An 18,869-nucleotide genomic window follows, 5' to 3' on the forward strand; every position below is an offset into this window, starting at 1 on the left:
ATACCTGCTAAAGTTTGAGAACAATTGCCTTAAGTAAAGCAATTTTTTTCAGAAACCCACAAACTATGTTGACACCATTTGTGTAGCAACATGAACATCTCCCAAATTGTCTTTTTCAGGATGTGGCAAGATAGGATGGAAAAACTGTAGGCTTTGGAGTCTGGCCAGACCTGGGTTTATGTCTCAACCTCATCCTTTGTGAGCTATGTGAGCTTATATAAACATACAATTTAACCTCTCTGAGCTGTAGTCTACTCAATTCTGAAACAGTGGAAATTTTATCTAACCCACAATGTTGTTTGAGAATTAAATAGGATAATAGTATCTAAAACTGACTCATAGAATACTTTAATTAGATCTGAACCCTGCCCTTCCTCCCTTCCATCCTGAAGTTTAACAAGCAGTAGGAAAAAGTGATGAAATCTTCCAGAGTTGGGAGTTTTCAGTTTCTCACTGGGTCCTAAATATTTTTCCTATCCTCTTCTAACAACATCATTTATTTTCACCTGCACCAGCAACACAGCACAGGACTTCACCATAAGGCAGGTCTCATGAACTGGGCTTCAGCAACTAGGACAATGAAGGCAGGTCTGCCTGTGGTCTCACTGGTTGACGAGGGGCAAAAAGTAAGGCCGTCACTCAAACCCAGGCAGACCCTCCCTTCCCCAGAGATCTGAGGATATAGATATTAATTCTCTGAGTCCTTAGAAGTATCAATAGTTCCCTCTTTGACTCAGGAAAATTGCTCAGCTTATTCCAGTAATTCCCCTGTTCTGACTGGTTTTGAGAATTCGTGTTTTAAGAGAAGGGACTTAATTTCTCATTGCTTGCCCCAGGGCTTCCCAGGTGGCTCCGTGATAACTAATCTGCCTGCCAATGCAGGAGACATGGGATCGATCCCTGGGTCTGGAAGATCCCCTGGAGGAGGGCATGGCAACCCATTCCAGTATTCTTGCCTAGAAAACCCCATGGACAGAGGAGCCTGGAGGGCTACAGTACATGGGGTCACAACGAGTCAGACACAACTGAGCATGCACACAGGCAGGCCCCAGGAAAAGATACCTAAGCGCATTCAGGACAGCCTGGTCCAGGCAATATAACTGTTGATAAGAGCAGTGTCGACAATTAATCTCTGAATAGTTCATTTATTCTTTAACCTCATAATCTCTTTAACTGCAGTTCATTCTCACAAGTCAGTGAGAGAGGCATAATTTTTCTTGCCATTTTACAGAAGGAAAAACAGAAACTCAGAGAGGGTAAGAGATTTGTCCAAGGTCATGCAAATGGCAAACAGGGAGCTATCTTACTAAACCACCGCTTTCCATGTTATTTAATTACTTCTAATTACTGTGATGCTATAATAATGATAATAAATAATAACAACAATATAAAAACACAGGGCACCTGGAAGATGCATGCCCTAAGATTTATGTACTGCTGGATCCAGAAGAACTACTGGTAGGTCTCTACCCCCCACTGTCTGCTCCCTCTGCTATCAGTTCCCTTGCTTTTTTTTGGGGGGGGGGTGGGCGGTACAGACCATTTTTAAAGTTTTTATTGAATTTATTATGATATTCTTTCTGTTTTATGTTTTGGTTTCTTGGCCAGGAGGCATATGGGATCTTACCTCCCAGATCAAGGATCAAACCTGAGTCTTGGCATTGGAAGGCAAAGTCCCAACAACTGGACCACCAGAGAAGCCCCATAAGATTTTAGGGGCTTTTTTTTTTTTTTTGGGTCACACCACATGGCTTGTGGAATCTTAGTTCTCCACCAGGGATGGGACCCAGGACCTTGGCACTGAGAGCTTGGAGTTCTAACCATTGGACCACAGGGAATCTGCCCTCCTATCCCCTTATCAATCCCAATATTTTTAGTCCCTAGAATAATGAGATCTATTTCATGGGAATATCTAATTATGTTTTCCAATTTTAAAAGTGCCTGCTTAAAAACAGAGGAACTGCACTGAAATTACCAGGTGCCCTAGAGCCACGCTTGTTGATGGAGCAGCATCAGCGTGCTCAGGAGGAGTGCAGGTTTCAGGGCTCACCCCACACCTATGGAAGCAGAGCTCATGTTGAACCAGACCCCCCGGCAATTTGTCCTCAGCCTGCAGCTCTGAGCCAGCTCCCAGGCAATGTCAGCCCCTCTGGTCTGTGAACTCTGCTTCCGTGGCTGGGTCCTAGCACGTGTGTCTTTTCTACCCCTCACGCTAGCACTCTCAGCCTTGAGTCTCAGTGCTGTGCTGGGGTAGATAATGCTGATTTCTATCCTATGACCTACACACCCTCCTGCCAGTGCCTTCCACCTGAGCAAAAGTGGGAGCACAGGGGAGGCTCATTAAGTCCCTCCAGGCAGCAGCCTTGCTGAGAGGTACCTGGGGTTTACAGCTGCTAAAAGGGGTGCACGGTTTCACAGTGTGAGTCCCTCAGCCCACCTGCACGCAGTGGTGGAAAACCTACCTGTGAGGCTGGTCCAGGTGTCTCTCTATACCCACGGCTGGAATAAGCTCCCACTCCAGTGGCTCTTACGTCATTCAGAATGATGGTTCTAAGTCCACATCAGGCAAATAAGGCATATATTATGGAAGGTTTTGTAGAATGTTCTCACCATACACACACAAAATGGTAATTATGTGAGGTGATACAAGTATTAACTAACCTTACTGTGGTAATCATTTCACAATATATACATGTATCAACTCATCACCTTAAACTTCCACTGTTATATGTCAATTACATCTCAATAAAGGTGGAAAATTTATTTAACGATTTAGGGATGGTCTGTGTGTTGAATTTCTGTCTGCACAATGATACATGATCTTTCATTGCAACATGTTCCTTGGTTTTTATTTTCACTTCAGAAGCTAGATTAAGTTTCATCATCTTATTTGAGAGATTTAGTCTCAGGAAAAGAGGTAATTGAAGTGATTATTAATATTTTTCTTTCCTATAAAATGTATATACATATACATTGTATAAGGCTGCCCACATATTTGCAGTATCTCAATGTGTCTTCTCTTGAAACATTTAATCATAAGATCATTTTAAAGATTACTTTTAAGCAGTTTTTTCTCTTCTCAGTGCTATAGTTGTCCTCAAATAGATCTAAATAGTACAAATTGCTTTTACCTTTATGAAAAAAAAATCTTAAAAAGGAGAAAAGGAAAAGAAAAGAAACATAGTATTGCTTTAAACACATTAGAAACCATTATTACTATTAGAAGTTTCACCTCATTAAAGGACATTAAGTTACGCTACAATTCAAATTGAAGTTTAAATGAGATCATTGAATAGCTTCTCTTTAACAATTTCTTCCCTTCTTACTAGTACCATTCCTGGTGAAACGTATTATTCACATTTCTGAGAAATAAACTGAAGGAAGGAACTAGCACAAGATGATCACAAATGATGCTTCTATGAAGGATGTCCTTGCCTCTCAAGTTTCAGGCTTACTGTTCAAACACTTAGAACCCAAGCGGAAAAAGGACTGGGCTGTTCAGCCCCAGTTTCTAGCCTGAAGCCGGACTGTCCTGTGGATGCCTGAGGACCTCTACAAAAGCCTGTAACTGGAGCTCAGGAGTACCTGCGATTTACCTCTCCCTACTGGGACTGAAATGCAGACTGTGTAAGTGGAGAACTAAGGTAGATGGAGTGGAATGACGATTATTTTACACGTCTTCCATTGTTTTCACCTTTCCTTTTGCTAAGTCGGCTGTCAGTAGTTAGTGGATGTTTTATTTTAACTCTGTTTCTTCATTAAAAAAAAAAAATCCTACCTGTATAACATGCCCATCTCAGGCTTCACCACTCAGTAAGGACAGACTGAGTTTTAATACCCAAATCTTAATGGCTCCAAGCCCCTCACATACTTAACTGCCCACCCCACTCCACTCCAACCCTAGGGTAACTGGTCCTGTGGCTCATCACCACTGGTTTTGAAACTTCTAATCTGTATTTCACAGGTGTTCTGTATCCCTGCCTTGATGTTTCTGGGGAGGGACTATTCTGATGCTAGAATACAGCTGCTGTCTCTGTGGCCGTCCTGCAGGAATTGAAAATAAACTGTTCATCAGGTCAGGGCGAGTGGAACACTACCTCCTGACTGGGTGCCAGGGATCCTTGTCCCCGCTCCGCAGAGTCAGAAGCTGAGGGTGGGGCCAGGAAAACTGAGGGTGGAAAACAGGATTTCCTGCAGAAAGTCAGCTTGTGCCTCAAAATACCACAGCAATTAGTGTTCCGGCTCTTTCCTCCTCCAGGTGTGGGGGTGTGAGCCTAGATCAGCAGCCCCCAGGCCAGCAGAGACACAGTTCTGATGGGGGAACTCGGCTTGCCTCCCTACAGTACCGAGGATCGCCTTACCTGACTGAGGTTGACGTGGGTGCCAGACGTGCTCAGGGCAGCACTTTGGAAGTCAAGGGGGAGAATGACTTCATTTATAGTTTGTAAGAGAGTAAGGTACCCACAGCAAGATTACATGAGCAGCCCTCAAGTACTTAGAAAATATGCTTTTAATGTATAAACACACACAGAGATAACATAATTGGATATGACAAAATGGAGATGGGGGCAAATTCTTTGACAGGCTTCCTAAGGAGAGGTGGGGCTGTTTGTCCTCCCCCGACTGCCCCCCATGGCTCTGGCTGGCCTGTGCTTAACAAGGAGAATGAGGACTGTGGAAGTGAATCTATGCTGGATCTGGCCCTGGCTTTTAAAAGAATTTGGCAGCCTCTGCCTTGACCTCCTGGAGCCCGGCCCCATTACCTAAGAAATCCGAGCACCTTGCTTGAGAAGCCTGGTGCAGAGGCCCTGGGACTTCACGGAAAGGGAAATGGCCCAGCCATGCCTGCCAACGCCCCAGGCATTGGCCCCTCCAGGTGAAGCCAGTCACCAGCTGAATGCCATGAAGTGACCCCGGTCAACTTGACACATGGCAGAGAAGCCAACCAATTCCTGCCTATGTAAGTCATTACTTTTAAGTGGGGGGATACTCTCTTACATAGGAATAGATTCCTGGGTTCCCAGATAAGGACAAATTTTCCAGGATCATCTGAGCTGCGTTCAGATCTCTACTCCCTTTCAAGATACTCTGCCCTGTTCCGTGTCTATCCTTCCTCACCAGACTCCTTCCACTGGCTGCAGACCTTCTGGAGCCCTCAGATACACAGTCATCATGACACCAACCAGGGTTCACCAGGGAAGTTTCACCTTTTCCCCTACGAGTCACAACTACTGTGTATAAAGAGAGACCCTCAAAGCATTGGAGACCCAACTACTGTCCAGATAGGATACCCGCTTATACTTACCACACTAGTTGTCGTGAAAGTGTAGTTGCTCAGTCATGTCCAACTCTTTAAGACCCCATGGACTGTAGCCCACTAGGTTCCTCTGTCCATGGTATTTCCCAGGCAAGAATACTGGAGTGGATAGCCATTTCCTTCTCCAGGGGATCTTCCCGACCCAGGGATTGAACCTGGGTCTCTTGCATTGCAGGCAGATTCTTTATAGTCTGAGCCACAAGGGAAGCCCCCTAGTTGTCATGGTTGCTATTTAAAATTTTTTTTCTTTTTTTAAGGAAGATGAACATGAAACACGAGGAAAAAAGTAAATATTTACAATTCTTTTTCTTCCTAGTTTTTGAGTAGAAAGAAATATTCAAAGTCAAAAAGGTCATGAAAAATCTGGGTGCTTGAATGCTTTCCTATTTGTACCTGGTAATCATTATGTTGTTTTCTCTTCCCCAAACATCAAGTCCTGAGGCCTGTGCTACATTTCAGGATATAAATCCAAATGTTCTCAATTATTATTCTCTGTTAGAGCCATTTCCCCCTCATTTTCTCTTTCTCTTCGCCTGCTAAAATTAGCTTTCCTAGCTGGAATCTGTAGCTCACTCAGTATGTTGCTTTAACTATGAATCAGATGCCAGGAACACCTTTGCAGTCTGGTTCCCAGGGTGTCGGCACTGATGTGCGGTGCCAGGGCATCAGTGTGGTGTTCAGTGATGCATGGTTCTTTCTATTCTAAGGGGCTACATTTGGCTGTTTATAGAACAGCAAAACAGCCGAGGCTTTACCTGATGACAGAATGAATGTGGGGGAGATGCTTCTAGATTCTGATGGTCACACTCAGGGATCAGCTGAGTTTGCAGGTGGTTTACAGCACCAGTAATTTACTGGATCCTGAACCCCTAAATGGCCTTTTCATTCAATTTGGGCACAAAGAGACCTCTTCTTAGCTGGCTAAAAGCAAGGAGGGTTCAGGAATTTGATGTGCCAAAGTTACCCTGTTCCATTTATTAAGGCATCTTTCTTTGCTGATCCTCTCATGTCAAGTTGTAGGATATTTGTGAAAAGCACAAAAAGAAATCAAGTCTGAGAAAGAAATGAATGGTTTAGTTAGGACTTGTTGCTTCAAGTTATAGGAAAACTAGGGTGACCGTATGATTTATTATCCACACTTTGAGAGTGAAAGGAGGCACTGCTGATAATTAGTCCAGGACAACATGTATCAACTCAGATGGTCCTGGGCAAATGGGCCACCTTCCTATCCTTAAAATACCTCAACTTGAGTTGACTTGAGCAATGCAAGGTATTCACTGGCCACATAATGAGAACTGCAGAGATTGGTGGACTTTGAAGTAGCCCAACCAGTTTCTTCTGATGTCTCCACTCTTCCTTCTGGATGGCAGCTTTATCTTGAAGCTGGTTCTTCGGTGGTCATAGGATGAGTTCCCGGAGCGACTAGGGCTCCAGGCTGTTGCGTTCACAACCAACAACAGGGAGAGCACTTCTGGACTGAGGCTTACAAGTGCGGATTTTGAGGTTCAGACACTAGGGTCATGTGCCCACCATTTATAAATGTTGTGGCCCAGGAAATGAAATTCTTTGATTGGTTTCCACCAACAGAGGTCCACCGTTGGGGCTGTGAGTGGATCACTTTTTCTTAGTACTGGGACCATTTGGGATTGAATGGCTTTTTTGCTTTTCATTAAGATTTGGGTGATTTGGGGTCTTCCTTGGTGGCCCATTGGTTAAGATCCGTGCTCCCAATGTAGAGGGCCTAGGTTTGATCCCTGGTCAGGGAGCTAGATTCTGCATGTCACAGCTAAACATTCTGCAAGTGGCAATGAAGATCCTGTGTGCCCCAACTAAGACCCAGAGCAGTCAAATATACAATTTTTTAAAAATCTGGGTGATTTTAAGGAAAGAAAAGGGGATGCATACTGGACTATAGCAGTAAGCTTCAGTTGTGTTGGAAACAAACCTGAAATTTAACAAAGTGACATTTTGTGCTGTGGGTAGTTAAGAGGGAGAGGTTCTAGATGTAAACCCTACTAGCCATGTGACCTTGGACAAGTTATTTAACTTAAATCTCATTTCCCCAATTCAGAAAACGAGATAATAATGGTATCTGACTTCTGTGGCTGTTACAGGATTAAATGTGATAATATAACCAATTTGCTAGTGACATTGTCAGGCACATAGTAAGTGCTTAAAGACTAGCTTCTGCTGTAATGGTCATTAAAGTGACTCTTCAGAGGGATGTTCATGGGAATTTGTAAAGAAATGCTAAGATATCAACAAAAGAGAAGTCCACTTACTTGGCTGAGAAAGAAATAATGAAGGTGAAAAATAGGAGCTGGAGGAAGCACCAGAGTGAGGACGGCATATGGGAAAGGGAAAGTTAAAGCATGGCCCCAAATAAGAAGAGGAAGAAAATCGGGTTTCAGAGACTTTTCAGTGTTTCCCATCCAAGGTCAATCTGTCATCCTTAAACATTATAACAGACTCTTATAAAAGCCTTTTCCAGTGCTTCATGGTCAAGAAATTCTCCATTATATTCAAGATAAATCCCTCCGGTTGTCACATAAGCCCATTTTATGTCTTCACACAGGATAAAACATGGGTAAAGGTTTAACAGACATGGAAGGCTAAGATGGAGCTTTAGAGATGCTGTAGAGAAAAGTGACAAGGCTTAGTGACATCCATTTTTTAGTGACAGGGAGAAAGGGTCGTGTCAGATGCATGCCTGTGATAGTGGGCATGAAAGACGAGGGAGACAATGGTATCTGTGATGACGAGCGAGCAGGGTGAGGTTGGTCTTCTAGATAAGGAGTTGGATTTATAAGTATATGGTTGTGGTATTAACAGGGCTTTGATAGTAAAATCAAAATGGTGCCAGAATAGTAAAAAAGACATTTTCTTTTTCTTTCTGTACCTTGCTAGATAAATAGGTGGTTAAAAAAGAGAGGAGAAGGAAAATATCAACAATAAGAACTTTTAGCAATCTGTACACATCCTGGCAAGGCTTATAAATTAGAAAATTATCAAAGGTGGGTATTAGTAAGTCCGACTTTTTGGTGTGGGAGGATGGAGGGGTTTGGTGGCTTTTTTTTTTTGCTTCTTGGGGACTTTGGTAACAAAAGTGGTACTTTTTTGCACCTGTCAATGACAAGTGAAACTTCTGCCTTGTAAATTCGGTTTCCAGTCATTTTAGGTTTTGTTTCTCTATGGACTTTCTGGGATATGAGTCATTTGTATTTTAGAAGAAGTTATATTTTCTTATGAATGATTTCAATGAAAGGCCAACTTAAGTTATCCAAATTTTGGCTATTAATGTAATTGCATTAAATGTAATTTCTCCAAAAATTAAGTATATTTTCAGTATAAAAATTATCTGAGGTTTTATAAGTTCTTAATTTAGTTTGCTATTTACATAGCATCTGGTCATCATTTTCCATCAAAAATAATAAAGAATAAAGACCTTCCCCAGAAGTTTGTACTTTGACTTGGAAGTAGAACCATATAGCCATATAATTGTAGACAATTTAAATCCCAAAGAGAATTTTGTCCCATGAAAAAGAAAGAATATAAAAAGAATTTGTATTTTTTTCTTCTGTTATGCTCTCCCAGCATGTTTTGCTTGTGTCACTAACTAGGAAATTTTCTTATATACCTATCTCAATCTCCATTATCAGACTGAGGGCAAACAATGTGCTCTTTTACAAACAGTAGTTGCTCAAAAAATGATTGCAAATGAAGGATGAATGATTCTATCATACTTGAGAAAATCAATTCAGAGTCATGAAATTTTTAATGAGATGCATTGAAATATTTTATGTATTGATACAAACTTAAGGACATAGTAAAGTTGCATTTTATATCTTAAAATAAATCTGGTCCTAATTTACTAATATGTTTAAGAATTTAATTCTTAACCACTTGACCTACTACTGTCCAATAGTCTCAATTATTTAACAACTTAAACTGACACTTAATAAGTATGTAAATGGAAAGCATCCTAACGTGATGCAGGTATCTTCCTAAGTGCCAATTATATGCCTCAACATTCCCTTCAATTTGGATGTGTTAGTAAGAATCTAATTATACTGGTTTATAGCTGATGGAATTACAGAAGAAGATTTCTCTCCTACATACTTATTAGACCTCAATAAGTGTTCCTTTGCAATCTGTTGCTATTCAATTACCAAGTAATAACTGTCTTAATGAATCTAATTGAAATGCTTATTTCAGACTCCTATCACACACAAAGAAGGAGGCTTCATGGAGTGCTTACCCTGGATGGGGCCTGACTTGTTTATTCAGAAAGAAGTGACTTCCTTGGGAAGAGGTTCACAAGGCTAAAGCTTTAGTAGTTTCAAGGACATTCACTTCTCCATCGTTCACTATCATAAAACTTAAAGCCCTCCTTTAAACCTTGCTACTCAAGCCCATGCCTACATGAACATTCACAAAATCTTCAGCTTGCATTTTCACTTCTGAAGTGTTGGTTTAGCTTTTTTCAATGAAGTCAGAATAATAATAAAAATGTAAATACCAATAGCTACTATGCACAGGGTACTCCTAGTGCCAGGGCTGCCTAAACACTTTACATATAGGAACTCATTTAATCTCCACAAACTCCCTAAGAGGTATATATATTGTTATTGTACCCATTTAACAAATGAGGAAATCCAGGATGGTTTATTTTTTGCAGAAGGGCAAATTTGCACAGCTTGTTGTTGTTGTTCAGTCGCTAAGTTATGTCCTACCCTTTGCAATCCCATGGACTGCAGCATGCCAGGCTTTCCTGCCCTTCACTATCTCCAGGAGTTTGCTCAGATTCATGTGCATTGAGTCAGTGATGCTATCTAACCATCTCATTCTCTGTTGTCCCCTTTTCTTCTTGCCTTTAATCTTTCCCAGCATAGGCTAATAAATGCCAGTGATTGTGAAACAACCCCAGGTCAGCTGGCTCCACTGCACAAACTCACAAAAGCAAAACTTGAAATAAATGTTAGAGCTTGGTTGATGTAACCTCTTGTTACTCAGGAAATTGAGGGTTCAGCCTCATGCAGCAAAGAGTCTATATCCTGACCTCCATTCCTGTGCTCTCAACCTAAACTATGTTGCATTGTTTAAAAACAACTAAATAGTTGCAAAACAAAAATAACAACAAAACCCCTTGGGTTAAATATTCTCCCTCCATCTTGCTATAATTTTTGTTTGGATCAGCAACTGGGTTTTAAAACATTTATCTCAGGGTGATGATAGAATCTGTTTGAAAGAATGTAAGAGCACAACCCAAAACATACCATGGTGTTTATTTTCCTTAAAGAAGAAATTTGTATTTATTGATCCAAAGAGGAATGGGAGGTTAATTCAGGGAATTGCACGTCACTGATAATTCATAATTCCTATGCAAGTCTGTGAGGCTGCCCCATTGAATCCACGCTTGTAGAACTGGCTTGGCCACAGAGCTGCTGGCACATGTGTGCTATGCCCAGAGACTCGCTGAAGGTCAAGTTAATCTCAGCAGGATGTGGTCCTTTTCAGGACCACATAATCCTTCTCTGTCCTCATAATCAGAAGGACAGGTCCTTCTCTGTCCTCATAATCACAGTGATGGGCAGCTGTCCCACAACAGGGTCCAGCTTGGGGACACACACTGCATGGATTTTCTTCTCCAAAAACGACAGTGTGTTCAGGACTCATCACAGTGATCGCCAGGATTTCTGCTGGGACAACATCTCTATAGAATTTACAAAGATTTTAGATATACACACAAAAACTGTTCAGTAAGAATAAGAGCAACACTTTAAATAAATTATCTAGGTTTGCTGAAGCAGCATCTTATACGCAGTTTTCGTCCTTCACCTGTGGTCCATCTCAGTGGTGACTGGCATCACTGCAACAGTCACGAGCAGCCAGAAACAGGACTTCTCAGGCCTGTTCCTGGCCCGCGTTGTCATCTATGCAGTACTCTTCTATTTTAGTCTGTGGTGTTTTCCTCCAGATGTCCATGCTTGTCCATTCTGATTCCAGGGGCTTGCTTTAATCAGGAAGTGCGTAGGGAACAAGTGTCCTCATATTTACACAGTGAACACAGCACCAAAATTACAAAGACTTATATAGTAACAACTTCTTTTCTAGGAAAAGAAAATGGCACAATAGGAGTAAGATATTTACCCTCTTGAGGAGGCCCTGAGTTCCTCAAGCCAGCCAATGGAATCACTCTTGATTTCCATTAATGTGCCAAGCATGGTCTAGTTTCCCTGGCTCAAGGTCTTACAACCTATAGATTTTGGAAAGCTCGCAGGACTGTCCTTACAATGATGTCCGTGGGAAATTCACAGTGGGCAACAGGGAACACAATGGAGAAATGAGAGTTTAACTGAATCCTGTCTTTCTGAATAGAAAAAGCTCAGAACAGGGCTTCATATAGACCTTTAGTAGACAGGGATCAGTTCTGTGCCAGAGAGAGTGGTTTATGAAACAAAATTAAAGAATTGCCAAGAAGTTAAGTACAAAACTGATATTTTTTTTCAAAACTGATTTTTCAGGCAAATGACTACTTTATATATAGAAGCATATGAATTTGAAATTTTTCATTTGAAATTTTAAAATATTTTAAATGTGAAATTGTGTAGGTGTGTACTATAGTAACAAGCAGTAAATTTAGGAGAGTACGTGGAAAACAATTTTTTTTTCACGAGGGAATAGATTGTATAGTATTTACAGAACATGTGCTATAATCTGTGTTCTTGTTTTTTTTTTTTTTTTTGAGATTGTGGGCTGTTTGGTTTTGAAGTCTTACAAAGATTATTTATTTATTAAACGTGACCATTTTTACTTTGTTGTTGCATTAGGGTACATGGTGTCAACCATCTTTGGACTGTTCACACTATTTTGTGAGTTACCAGAGGACCCCAATCTTAAATGCAATCTAGGGAGTGACTGATCAGGTTTGCGTATGCTGTTTCTGAGATGCTCCTTTATAAGCGGTCCCCAGGCAGTTGCCCTGGAGAATTTCAATGTGTCTTTTCCCATTGTCTCTCTGGGTCTCTCTCTTCCTCTCTGTGTCTCTCTGTAACACCCTCTGTATCTTTCTTTTCTTTTGCTTCTTCTTGGCTCTTTAATTTCCTTCATAAAAATGTCAGAATTAATTTGAGAGACTCCCTACTTTTGGTCCAAAGAGTTGACAGGGATAGGATTTAATGATCTAAACTCTGGATTTGAAGATCCTGATGCAAACAGAAAGGAAATCCCAGGCTACTAGGAGAGACACAGAGTGTAAAGGGAGCCTGGGCTGAAGGAAGCGACTTTCTCTCACTCATTCAGCACATACTTACTGAGTATCATGTCTATTCCAAGGGTAAAGCCATGAATGAAAGGAAGTCTTGCCTCTATGGAGCATACATTCTGGCTGGATAAGACAAGAATATAAAGCACCAACAATTAACAGAATATATGATAGTGAAGAGTATTATGAAGGGGATGAAAAGTACCATTAGGGCTTGGGAGGAAGAGGTTATTCCAAGTAGGTGAGGTTGTGAGCGTCCCAGGTGTCACTAGTAGTAAAGAATCCTGCCGATGCAGGAGATGTAAGAGAGGCAGGTTTAATCCCTAGGTTGAGAAGATTCCCTAGAGTAGGGAATGACACCCCATTCTAGCATTCTTGCCTAGAAAATTCCATGGACAGAGAAGCCTGGTGGGCTACAGTCAATGGGGCCCCAAAGAGTTGGACATGACTGAGAGAGCACAAGGCTTCATGTAAGAAGGTAAGACTTGAATTGAGACCTTACAAGCTGTGCAGCTTTAGATAAATTACTTAACCTTCCTGAATCTCTCAAGGATAAAATTAAAGTACTCAGCTCTTAGTTTATTGTAAGGACAGAGGAGAGGAAATATATATATATATATATATATATATATATATATATATATATATATGTGGTTCAATAGATAGTAGCTGTTATTGTCATTGATAAAATCTGTGTCAATTAGGGCCCAAGCAAGAAATCAACAATACACTCAAATTAGGATTATTGGAGTTGAGTTGAATAGAAGAAGAATTCATAAAATTCTTTTGTAGGGAAATGAGTGTAATACCTGGCATCTAATAATAACAGATAGCATTTCTCATCTCTTGACCCAGGAGAGAGAACAGAGTGCAGTTACTGGCACTTGGAGGCGGAGAGAGAGACGTGGGGCAGGCAACCGGGCTGAGCACAAACCTTCAGTTTCTTGGCTTTGAGACATCTGAGGCTGCATTATGCCCTTGTGGGTCAGCTGGTAAAGAATTTCCCTGCAATACGGGAGACCTGGGTTCGATCCCTGGGTTGGGAAGATCCCCTGGAGAAGGGAAAGGCTACCCACTCCAGTATTTTGGCCTAGAGAATTCTATGGGCTGTATAATCATGGGATTGCAAGGAGTTGGACATGACTGAACAACTTTCACTCCACTACGTGCAGGGCTAGGTTAGGCATTGTCCCGGATTACAAAGATGCACTAGATATGGAGCCTGCCATCAACAGGCTTCCAGTCAAAAAAGTGGGAAATGACTGCACACATGCAGTTTGGCTGCAGCATAGAAAGCAAGAAGGGCCATAAAGGAGGTTCAGAGAATGACTAAGGGGTCCTCTGGTCAGATTACTTCCAGCCAACAGATCAGGGGAAATTCCACGGAGGAGGTGGCTGTGTCTGCCCTGGACCTTTTAAAGGAGGCCCAAGTTTCACACATGCACTTGTGATGTGCTGGGAAAACCCTGCGTGTGCAGAAACTAGGAAGTTTAGCTCAGCTAGAGCCTCTGGCATGTGAAAGGGATGTAGATTTTGTCATGTCTGTGCATCTGTCCTCCTGATGTTCTTTCTTCTTTCAAGCTATGCTTCCCCTTCCCTCTCTCATTGACTTTCTCATTTTGCTCTTGTCCTCCTTTATAAGAGAAGGATTTGGGTGGAAGGGCAAATGGGAGTGAAGAGGGGCTCTATGAGGTAACCGAAAGGGATGCTTAGCCTGGAGTCCCCAGCCTCTAACAGCCTATTCCAGAGATTACATGACAGGGTGGGAACTGATGGAGAAGAACAGCATTGAAACATGTAAAACAGATGGACCAGTGAGAATTCAAAGCATTAAGCAGGGCACCCAAACCTGATGCTCTGGGACAACCTAGAGGGATAGGGTGGGGAGGAGTTGGGAGCAAGATTCAGGATGGGGGGATACATGTATTCCTATGGCTGATTCATATCAATGTATGGTGAAAACCACCACAATATTGTAAGGTAATTATAGTCCAATTAAAATAAATTAATTGATTTTAAATTAAAAAACAAAAACAAAATAACCCCAGAGAAAAGGCTGTTTACTCTATCCCTTAAACCCCTTTCTCCTGCTTCTCTCTGCATCTTACAAGAACCAAAAGCAGAAAACATGGGAAACAGAAGGGAAATAGATTTTAGAGACTGTTAGCATGGCCTTTGTCCTGCAATCTGCCACCCCCAGTTTCTGTGAAAACCTGTTTCATTTCACACCCTTACCATATGCACCCCCAGCCTTGTACTTGACTCAGGTACTTCTCATAGGCTGCAGGGCAGCGGTACTTTCCAATGTGCTGTACAATTCCTCAACTAGAGGCTCTTCTGCACAGGACTGCACTGCTTAGGGAAAGATGGATAAACTGTTCTGGACCTTTATGTGTTGGTTTTCTGTTTCTTCGTTCACCATGGAAGCCCACTTAAAGTGGAAAATTTAAGCTCAGAGCATCCCCACTGGTTTCTTCAGGTGCTTTCATACTGCTCAGCGGTGGACACTCACTAAACATCCATTGAACAGATGAATGTTTGCAAAAAGGTACCTGGGTTGGAAAGCTATCATAATTATCACACTGTGTGAACTCTAACTGCCATTAAAATTTTTATTCCTGGCCCCAAGTAAGCCTTGAATCCACTGACAGGGAGTGGGAGAGAGAGGACAATATTTGAATCTCTGGCAACTGGAAGACTATATATGGTCCATAATGATGCTCAATGAATTCTTGTTTGACTAAATGAATGACTAAATTACTGAATGAACAATACTGGTTTCTAGGACTTTCCTGACAGTCCAGTGGTTAAGACTCAGCGCTTCCACTGTAGGCGCCACAGGTTTGATTGCTGGTCAGGGAAGTTCCCCAGGCCGAGTGGTGTGGCCAAAAAGGAAATGAGATGGAAAAAAAAGTGTCTAAACAATACTGGCACGTAAGCATGACTTAGGGAAATGAATGGAGAAAATGAAGACCCATCATTGAAGACATATGGGGAAGGGCTTGTATACAACAATAAGAAACTTGGGCTTTATTACTTATTCTTTTTGTTAAGGTAATGACTGAAGCTTTTTGAGCAATCAGGGAGTAATTTAGTGATCAAAGTTGTTTTAGAAAGATCATACTAATGGTTAGATAGAAGACCTGTGCAAAGTCTGATGTGTAACTAAGCTTTTGTTGCTTTCAAAAAGTGAGTCTCACTCTTGGGACTCTATGGCTTGAAACGAGCTAGAATAGCCACTTCGAGAGAGAGACAGGGAGAGAGAGAGATCCTGTTACAACAGAGGTCCACTCATCACAGACATCCCGGCTGAGGTCCAAGGTATGTGAGGCCATCAGAGACCAGCCAGCATCACAACCAGCTCCACCAGCTGATAGACTCAGATGCATGAGAAAGCCCAGCCAACATTGTGTGGAGCAGAGGCAAGAAGTCCTGACTGAGTCCTCCCCAAATTGCCAACCTATACAGTGGTGGAACATAATCATTGCTGTCAGCCATTAAATGTGAGATGTTGTGGCAGACAGAATTTTAAAGACAGTCCCCCCAAGATTTTAATTCTCTTCCTATTCAATCACATATAGTATATAGGTGCTGTTGTGAAGGGATTTTGCAAATATAAAGAAAGCCCCAAGCCAGGAATTTCCCTCGTAGTCCATTGGTTAGGAATCTGCCTGCCCATGTAGGGGACACGAGTTCGATCCCTGGTCTGGGAGGATCCCTCATGCCGAGGAGGAGCTAAGCCCATGTGCCACAACGAATGAAGCCTGCATACCTAGAGCCTGTGCTTCACAAGAGAAGCCACTATAATGAGAAGCCCACTCACAGCAACGAAGAGCAGGCCCTGCTCCCCACAACTAGAGAAAGCCTGCACACAGCAATGAAGATCCAGCACAGCCAAAAGCAAAAAATAAATAAAATGTAAATTAAAAAAAGAGAGATTGTATCTTAAAAATTAAAAAGCCCCAAGTCAGTTGATCCTGTGGTAGGAACCTGATGCAATCATTTGAAGTGCTGAAGTGACCACTTTAAATGCAGTGAGTTTTCTCCGGTTTTTCTTAAAGATAGAGGAGGCTACATAACAGGGAATGTCTGCGGCTCCAGCTGACAGCACGGGAGCTGGGACCTCTGTTGTACAACCAAAGCTGAATTCTGCCAACAGCCTGAAAAAGCAGGAAGTAGGTTCTTTCCCGGAGCCTCCAGGTAAGAGCTTAACTCAGCGGAGACCTTACTTACAGCCTTGTAAGACCCTGAGCAGAGAAACCAGTCCAGCGTGCCCACAACACTAACCTACAGCATCACATGCTAATAAGCTTCTGCGTGTATGTTCAGTCACTCAGTCATGTCTGACTCTGCAATTCTGTGGATTGTAACCTGCCATGCTCCTCTGTCCATGGATTTTTCAGATGAGAATAATGGAACAGGTTGCCATTTCCTCCTCCAGGACATCTCCCCAATCCAGGGGGTTGAACCCACGTCTCCTGTGTCTCCTGCAATGGCAGGCAAATTCTTTTGCCACTGAGCCACCTGGGAGGCCCTAATAATCATCTTGTTTGTGCTAATTTGTTATGCAGCAATAGAAGATTAATACGAGTTTATTTTAGATGACGAATACATGTACTAACATTTTCATGACACACAAGAAACACTTACCATAGACCAGGGAATTTTAACTCTGGCTCAACATCAGAATCTTGTGGAGCACCTCTAAATATATCCATGCCTGGGCCCACCCCAGAGATGCTAAAACTTAATTGATTTAATTGTTCTGGGATGTGGCCCAGGTATTGGTATTTTTGAAGAGCTCCCCAGGTAATTCTAATATGCAGCCAGAATTGAAAACCACTAATATAAAACAAATTATGTACGGGCAAAGAAATGGATGAGAGAGATGTCCATCCCATCACCCCTCCACTGTGAGACAGTTGCCTTGAGCATGTTGGTGACTCTTTCAGGTAGGGTGTTTCAGCTGGAAGAAACAACATCCCGTCCACAATGGGGCAACAAGATCATTAGTCTCTCCTTTAATGGGAAATCCAGATATGAGGGGTTTCATAGCTGGTGAGTTCAGTGGCTCTGCATAACTGTCTTTTGCTCCGCCATCTTCAGCACGTGGGCTTTGGTCCCAGTTGCTTCATGGTACTAAGGTGGTAGTTCCTGATTGGTACACCACGTATCACTTGCCACCATCCAAAGGAAGTGAATTCTCCCCATGTATTCCCTTCTAGCAGGGAGAGAAAACTTCCCCAAAGCCTTCCCAGACTTTTGCTCAATTCTGTTGGCAAGAATTGGGTTACATTTCCAGGTACTCACTGTCCAAGTGACTGGAAGAGAAATACCCAGCATGTTCAGCCACTGTAGTGGGAAGTGGACTCTCCTAGCAAAATCTCAGTAGGGGACGATGTATAGGTTACTGGGTAGATGACCAACCACCTTGATTCTTTCGTGTACCTCTTTATGCTCATCTAAAGATACATATTCATGTATCTCTATATATAGCTCCTTATGCTCATCTAACGGGAGAAGGCAACGGCAACCCACTCCAGTACTCTTGCCTGGAAAATCCCATGGATGGAGGAGCCTCGTAGGCTGCAGTCCATGGGGTCGCTAAGAGTCGGACAGGACTGAAGCGACTTAGCAGTAGCAGTAGCAGTATGCTCATCTAAAGATACATATTCATGACTCTGTATATACAGGTGTATGCATAAATAGAATTACATCATAGATGGTCTTTACTGTGGTCATTCTTCCTCTCACATTCTACTATTGTTATTATAATAGTTGTAACTATTTTATTTCAGCCTAACATCAAATGTTGACACCTGATGTTTATCCTTTAGTAATTCCCTCAATGCCTAATACAAATCATCAAAGAATGTATATAGGGAAGTGGGTAGTCATTCTTTATACATCAAAAGAGGATCATATTATGGCAACTCTGTAAGGTATATACAGAGATTTTTTTTTATTGGTCTCTGAATATTGCCTGTTATTGCCCAAATTTTCTCAGTTTTCCCTCCACACTCTCCTTCAACTTCTATCAAAGAGTCCAGTTAAAATTGAGTACAGGGACTTCCCTGGCCGTCCAGTGGTTAAGACTCCATGCTTCCAATACAAGGAGTGACCATTAGATCCCTGATCAGGGAACTAAGATCCCACATGCTCTGTGGTGTGGTCAAATAAATAAGAAAAATAATTGTTGACTACTTAAAAACAAACGTGAGTATAAATCTTTTAGCCTTTCATGCTCTGTTGTCTGGGATGTCAGGGCAACACAGTTATGAAATAAAG

The sequence above is a fragment of the Ovis aries genome, chromosome 7, assembly GCF_016772045.2.
Source record: "Ovis aries strain OAR_USU_Benz2616 breed Rambouillet chromosome 7, ARS-UI_Ramb_v3.0, whole genome shotgun sequence".
NCBI lineage: Eukaryota > Metazoa > Chordata > Mammalia > Artiodactyla > Bovidae > Ovis > Ovis aries.